General features: G+C 46.7%; 1 protein-coding gene across 1 annotated transcript in view; it reads right to left on the bottom strand.

Annotated features, from left to right (window-relative positions):
- The window catches only part of LOC144162612 (uncharacterized), a 117,772-nt gene that overhangs the window by 34,724 nt on the left and 74,999 nt on the right, over window positions 1–8,049 (bottom strand). The gene's annotated exons all lie outside the window — the stretch shown is intronic.

The following is an 8,049-nucleotide window of genomic DNA, read 5'->3' as shown; positions in this document are numbered from 1 at the left end:
AATAACATGGCTGCCCTCGCACGGCGGCCGCCGGCTCGCTGCTCCACGGTCGGACTCGACTCTCCTCCTCCCGCGCGCGAAAGGGGCGTCGAGTCCGGCCGTGGCTGCTCCTGCTGGTTCCTGGCTGGCACGCTGGTCGCGTGTTTACTTGCGCCGCGCTAGTGAAGTGATGTTGGTGATGTTACGCCAGGTGACCAGATGGCCTCGACTGGCACAGACCACAGTGAGCAGCAAGTGAGAACAAATCGTTTATTGACATCCGCAAGTTTACAGAGGCCAGGACATCATTTCATTTCGATCGCTGCAATTGTACGTCGCTTTCATGACTTTATTTTTTTGCCATAACAACTCGTTCACCTGCGCTAAGATTTCGAACGAAGGGCACGAATGAGGTATTGACGGCGACAACGGTTTCGTTTGCACAGTCTTTCTAGCGGAGTGCATAACACTCACCTTCTGTTGGAAGAATCAAATATTCTGGCCTCGACAGCTGTCTTCTGATGCAGAATTTCCCACATTTGTCACTCAACAAGCACTCAATTCCCGTGTTTCGCCAGTCCTCTCAACAGCGGATGGACGCAAAAGCACATAACAGCAACAACAGTCACGAAACCAGTGCTCCGCGCACATAGAAACGGTGGGCCGTTGCAGCGGTTTCAATTTGACTTGGCGGCTTTGTGGTTGCGAATTCAGAAACGAGGTGGTGCACCAGTCGGCTGTTCGTAAAAAGTTGCGCACATTTTTGCTCAACGGATGTTTGATGTGAAACTTGTTATAATATTTTTAAATAACACATTGTAAGCGAACTGTGTGGGCTCTTTGAGTCACGGAATGAATGTTTTGTATTCTATACCAAAAGTAACCTTTCGCTTGCGTCGTCTGGTGGACTTGATGGTCGAAAACAGCGCTATAGGTTGGTCACGTGGGGCGTCGATTTTTACGCCGCCTATAGGGAAACCAGGGAACGTCCAAGCTTGCGAGCCCTGTCTCCGGCGACGAGGAGAAAGGCGTCCCCGCTCCGACCCCTCAGGCGATGCAACGCGCGGACGTCACGTGCCCCAATGCAAGTCGCATTCCTTCCCTCTCTCCTGCGACGGCGAGCAACGAAGAAGCCAGCCATACCCTCCCCCAGCGTCCAACCCCGCGCGAACGCCCCTCACTCTCTCGCGCGACACCCTCCTCTCACCGCCAAGCCCCCGCCGCCGCCGAGCCGACGCAGCGGGCAGCCAAGCCCCATACTCCCCCACCCCCTCCCCGGGCCTGATAAGGTGTCGGCACCTCACGCCAGACAGTTTCGGGCCCTTTTCTCTCCTTCTTCCCCCCCCCCTCAAAAACCTCGAAAGAAAGAAGAAAGAAAGAAGCCACTGCACTCAAAATCCTGTTTTGACAGGAGCAGCAAAATTCTGGAAATTGTGGTATTGCTCTTTTTCGAAGAACTTCTAAAAAGGGTCACGTTTTTTAGTGGGTGGGGATAAAGACGAACGAGAAGAGAATGTGAACAAAACGCGATCCAAGGTTGGTCTCTTAGGTTTTCTTCCAGTTTTTCTGTGACGAAGTGAATCAGGCTTCTGATTGGTGCGAACTCTAACCAACGAGACGCATATCGCCATCCTCACTTAGCATTACCAGGCGCGTCTTGTGAGCGCAAAGCCACCGTCGCGGACATAAGGCGGCACCGGAAACTTCAGCGTGGAGATGGGAAGAAAACGAAAGACACTGGATGACTGGTGTAAAGAACATGAAGATCTCCAGATCGCAACGAAAGACAGTGAAGGCACCCGCACGTTAGTGTGCAAATATTGCAACACCGAGATGGTCACCGATCCAGCGAAGAAGCCCTACGACCGAATTCGTGAGCATCTAATGTCATCTCGTCATAAGAAGTTCAAGACGGCTTCCAAGGAAGCTGAGACTGCGGGAACGTCTCAGCAGACGCTTTTTGATATGTCCTGTAGACAGCGTGCGAAAGAAACTGAAGCGGACGGCGTTATCCATGACTTTGTTCGTGCCCTAGCGTACAGCGGAATAAGCATGCACCAGGCGGACGGACCGCTGGGAGACTTCGCACGCAAATACTGCAAGGCCGCGAAGACCATGCCAACAGGACAAAGACTTCGGCTGAAATACCTGAAAGAAGCTTTTGACAAGGACATGGAGAAAATCCGCGATGATATGCGAGATGTGAAAGTGAGCGTCATCGTCGATGAATCCCCAGACATCACTGGTGTGCCTACCATCAACACTCTCCTGTGCTACTATAGCCAGAAAAACGTGAAGAAGCACGTTGTTCTGGTCGACGTCGACAGGGTAAATGCATCGAACAGTTACACGGTGGCCAGCGCAGTTAGCAAGGCGCTCCTGACGGTTGGCAAGACGTGGAAAGACGTTGTGGCAGTAGCCACAGACTCAGCGAATACATGCGAAAGATGGTTCGAGAAATCTGTCAGGCTGAAGGGATCCAAATCTTGCATGTGAAAGATATAGCACACCTTATTCATGTGAGTGTTGACCATGCCATTTCTTTACCATGCATGTCTGATGTTCGATCCGTAGTGATCAAGTTTGGAGCGCTATTTAAGCACGCTAACAAGCTTTACCAAAAGTACACTGAAATTTGTTGTTCTAATGGCCTCTTTGGACCTGACATTAAGAAGCCGCCTTCTGTTGTCCCGAATCGATGGCAAAGCTTCTACAAGGCACTTGTGGTAGTCGTAGAAATGTGGAGCTCGTTAACAGAACTTGCTGAAAGCTCGCATGATAGCAGCAAAGCGGAAGCTATTCGAGGGATACTTTCTGAAAAAGAAGTTGTTTATGCGAAGGCAATCTTGATGAGAGATGCACTCGGCCCACTTTTGGAAGCCCAGAAAACGCTTGAAAGTGGGAAGCTTTTGATGCCCAGCTTTGATCACCTGGTAAACGTGAAGCTGCAGCAGATTGTCGGGGAGCTTTCGGCGATGATCGGTAAAAGCGATCAGGCCAAAGCTGTTTTGTCTATGTTACCCAAGCGCAGCGCTAATTTAGTAAAAACATGTTCTGAAGAGTTCTGCACGAAACTCGCCACAAAATGGCGCTGCACTCTTGGACGGAACGTCTCAGAAAAAGAGGAAAACCAGCTAACTTTGTGGAAGTTGGGAGCCGTCCTTGATCCGTTTCAGAAGCGTCTGCTGGGGCAGTCATTTGAGGACTACCGACCTCTGTTCATGTCCGTAACCGACAATGTAGATTCCCTTAATGACGAGTTCAACCAGTATTTGCTGGAAGCGAGCCCCAGAAACCCAGCTGTCGAACTAATCGAGTATTGGCATGACTCTACTTCTCGCTACCCAAGGCTTGCAAAAGCTGCACTGACATTGTTGTGCCTAGCTAATGGTAGCTGTGATGTGGAGAGAACTTTCTCCCAGCTGAGATATGTTCAACGACCGGACAGATCTCGAATGGAGACTGACATGTTGCGCATGCAGATGATAATGTATGTCAACAAGGACGTGTAAAAAATCGATGACCAGATTTTCGAGAATAAAATGTATAATTTCTAAGAGTCAATGTTTACTGATTCATTCATTTTCAAACACCACTGATTCATTTTCAAACAAACACAAAATTTCGGGTAGTATACTGTATTTGCTATAATACTCTGGTGTCTGTCCCAATTACCAGCTTGAAACACCAAATTTAACGTGTTATACTTAAAAAGCCCGTGATACGTTTTGATAAGCTCAGTGTAAGTTCTGATAAGTACAACCGTATATTTAACCCGAAAAAACCCGAAGTAAGGAATGGTTTCGCAAAAAAACCGATTTTTCCCCGAATATCAGTTTGAAAAATACCGCCCGATTTTTACCCCCCGAATTTGAAAAAATATAAAACCCGAAAACGAACAACCCTACATATACTGGAAGAAGAGAGGATTCGGTCAGAATTTGTAGGGCTGCTAAGGGCAATATATGAGGATAACAAGGCGCATATTACATGGAAAGGGCGTACAGGCACAGAGCCTGTGTACGTTCGAAGAGGTTTAAAACAGGGGTGCCCCCTTTCGCCATTGCTGTTCTCGCTTCACATTAGAAGAATGGAAAGACAATTGTAAGTAAGTAAGTTGTGGTTTTTGGCACAGCAACCTTTCGGTTATAATGCGCCAGACGCAGGGTAGAATAGTTAAGCGACGATTAAACGATGTTATTCAGGGTGTTGTGAGGATTAAAAACATTTTAAAAGGACTCAAAGAGGCACATAGCTAAAACCGGTGTAGAAGGCCGGCGTCCTCAAAAAATTGGAAAACGTTACTAAAATCCACCAACGGTTCATCACTAAGTAAAAGCGCAGGGTGTAAAGGGATGCAAAAGGTGTATAATGCTTTGAAATGTCTGATGCGTGGTGCTTCAAGGTGTGGGCAGCTTATTAAAACATGAAGTACAGTAAGAGGTTCTCCACAGTGGTCACACATGGGTTTCTGTTCTTTCTGGACCAGGAAGCCGTGTGTGAGCACAGTGTGACCTATTCGCAGTCGGCATAAAATAACCTCATAAAAACGATTTCTGTGTCTGCAACTTTTCCATTCAGATAGGTATGGCTTCACTAGGTGTAACTTATTTTCCGTCTGTCTGTCCCATTCAGTTTGCCAGTACATTGTAATGGACTTTCGTATGGTGTTCCGAAGGTCCTGGTAAGGAACCTTGGACTTCGTTATTGCACAATGCTTAGTATGGTATGCTGCTCTATCGACAGTTTCATTTTCTGGAATGCCGATGTGGCTTGGTACCCAACAAAAGACGACACTAACCCCTGCCGATGTGAGGCAGCACAGTCGATTTTTTAGCATACCTACAGCCGCATTCTTTGAAGGGACAAGGGAGGTCAAAGCACGTATGGCGCTTAAGGAATCTGTAAAAATTGCCACTTTTTGTAGTCCATTTGCTATTACGTCTTCAATAGCTGAGGTTATACCAAAAACCTCTGCAGTGAAGACACTGCCCTCATCAACTATCCTCTCAGCTACAGTAACTGCCGACGAGTTTAGAAAAGCATAACCGGTGTGACCAGCAGTTTTTGAACCATCAGTAAAGTAGTGGCAATAGCTACTGTATTTATCCTTAAGTGCAAGAAATTCTTGGCGCAAAAGCTGGTGTGGAAAAGCTTTCTTGTCGTATTTTACCAGTGAGAGGTCACATTTGACAGCACTATAGTCCCAAGGGGCTAAAGCGTCCGAGAAACTCAGAAGAGTTGTCGGGCATATCTTGAAAGAGTACAGAGTCATGTACTCCTCCAAACGGAGGGCAAGAGGGCGGACCACTCTTGGTTTGTTCTCATAGAGCTTCTTGTACTTATTTTCAAACAATTCTTCGGCACAAGGATGGTCATTTATGCATGCTATTTTGGCTGCATATACTCCACTTAGGTATGCTCGACGGTACTGCAGAGGCCACTCATTGCACTCAACGTAAAGACTATCAACAGGGGAGGTACGATATGCACCTGAGGCAAGTCTGAGGCCCAAGTTGTGCACTGGATCGAGTGAGGTGAGAACAGATTGGGGAGCTGACCCATAAACAGTACAGCCGTAATCAAGACGAGACCGTACAAGTGAGCCATAAATTCTGAGCAAACATGCGCGGTCGGCCCCCCATGACTTGTGCGACAGAATTTTCAATATGTTAAGTGTCCTCATGCAGGTCATTTTGAGTGTCTTCATGTGAGCCCCAAACGTTAATTTGGAGTCATAAATGATGCCCAAGAATTTGTGCTCACTGTGTACTGGAACGAGCATATCCCTGATTTTTATTGTAGGTTTGGCATGAATACCTCGTTTCCGCGTGAAACACACACATGCACACTTCTCAGGAGAAAAGCGAAAACCGTTTTCATCTGCCCATCGTTGCAACCGATTGACTGTAGTCTGGATTTGTCTTTCACAGACTGATTGGTTACATGACGAAAAGGCAATCTGCAGGTCGTCGACGTAAAGGGAGTACATAACCGGTCGAGGAATAACCTTTGCCAAGGAATTTATTTTAATGGCGAAGAGTGTCACACTTAGCACACTGCCCTGAGGTACTCCATTTTCCTGGCTGAAAGAAAGGGAGACTGCATTGCCCAGTCTCACAGTAAAGGTTCGTTCTTGAAGAAAATCTTGTACACATGAAAACATTCGCCCTCTGATTCCCATTGCTGCCATATCCTGCAGAATTCCATACCGCCAAGTGGTATCATAAGCCTTAGCCATATCAAAAGAGACAGCAAGGCAAAACTGGTTGTTAACGAAAGCATCTCGTATCATTGTTTCAAGCCGAACAAGGTGGTCAGTTGTAGACCGAAACTGCCGAAAACCACATTGAAACCTATCTAAGTAACCTGAACGTTCGAGAACAAAGACCAATCTAAAATTGACTATCCGCTCAAATGTCTTGCACAGACAACTGGTCAACGTTATGGGTCGGTAGCTTGATGGACAGTCGGGTGGCTTGCCATCTTTCAGTAACGGAATTACGACAGCCTTTTTCCATGCTTTGGGCAGCCTACCCGTTTTCCAGATTTCATTAAAGAACTTCAGAAGCACTTCTAAGCAGCTATCATTTAGGTGTTGTAGAAAGGCGTAATGAATAAGGTCAGGGCCAACAGAAGTAGCCTTGCACTGAGCTAGTGCTCTTTTAAGTTCGTACAATGTAAATTCTTGGTTATAGTCTTCAGTGTTGTTGCTAGTATTTTTAATCCTGAGCTTTTCAGCACTAGCCTTATGTCTCATGAACTCTTGTGTGTAATTTTTATCGCTAGAAACATCTGAAAAGTGGGCACCTAAAACATCCGCTTGCGTTTGCAACAAATCATTCCCACCGTCGGTAGAAAAAAGTGGTACCGTAAACCGTCTGTAGATGCCTTTGACTTTGCGTACATGGTCCCAGACTTTTTTTGCGGGAGTGGTAGTGTTTATTGTGCTTACAAAGTTTTGTCACGAGTTTCTTTTTGCTTCTTTTCTGATTTTTCTGGCAGCAGCTCGGGCAGCCTTAAAGCTCAGGCAGTTGTCCATGGTAGGGTACCGTCTGAACACACCCCAGGCCTTGTTTTGCTTTTTCCGGGCTACGCGACAAGCATCATTCCACCACGGCTTTGGCCGCTTAGGGATTCGGCCAGATGATTGTGGGACGGCTACTTTAGCAGCTTTGACAAGTTCCTCGCAAATGTAGGCGTTTGCTTCGTCTATGGACATACTGCTCATGTCAAATCCCTCAAAACTGACCAGATCCTTAAACTTTCCCCAGTCTGCTCTCTCGAGCCTCCATCGGGGTGGACAGTTTTTGAGGGCTGGAAGTGGCTGCACGTCTCGCAACAAGGCGGGAAAGTGGTCACTTCCATGTGGATCGTTCACTACACTCCACTCAAAGTCCATCTCGAGCTCTGGCGACCCAACACAAAGGTCTAGCGCAGAAAAGTTTCCCGTACCAGCAGAAAAATATGTCTTGTCTCCATTATTGAACACAAAGAGGCTGTTATTCATCAACCATTGTTCGATTTGTTTTCCCCGACTGTCGATTTTGTCACCTCCCCATAGGCAGTGATGGGCATTAAAGTCCCCCATAATAACAAATGGTGCAGGCAGTTGCTCAACAAGGTCATTAAGTTCCTGTAATGACACATTATCAGATGGTGGCAGATAAAGTGAAACAACAGTGATCAGTTTGTTGACATAAACTTGTGCTGCAACGGCCTCCAGTGTAGTGTCAAGTTGTATTGACTTTAGAATTGTGCCCTGTGCCACAACCAAAGCCACACCCCCTGAAGCACGGGTGCTCTCTTCTCTGTCCTTTCTGAGGAGGTGATAACTGCGGAGAATTTTATCATGTTTTTTTGTTAAATTTGTCTCCTGCAACGCCACCACTTGGGGCTCATATTCGTCTATCAACTTATGTATATCATCAATGTTATGAATTAAACCTCTACAGTTCCAGTGTATGAAGGGAACCGGCATTTTAGTTTTTTGGATGAGGTACAATTACTTTTTTTTTTTTTTACTTTTTGTCAGGTGGTTTCCTTGCAGGAGGTTCACTCCTTGCAGGG

Source organism: Haemaphysalis longicornis, unplaced genomic scaffold (genome assembly GCF_048455015.1).
Source record: "Haemaphysalis longicornis isolate Haplotype H1 unplaced genomic scaffold, Haemaphysalis longicornis Haplotype H1 scaffold_12, whole genome shotgun sequence".
In the NCBI taxonomy this organism is placed as follows: Eukaryota; Metazoa; Arthropoda; class Arachnida; order Ixodida; family Ixodidae; genus Haemaphysalis; species Haemaphysalis longicornis.
This window is presented reverse-complemented; position numbering and strand designations above follow the sequence as displayed.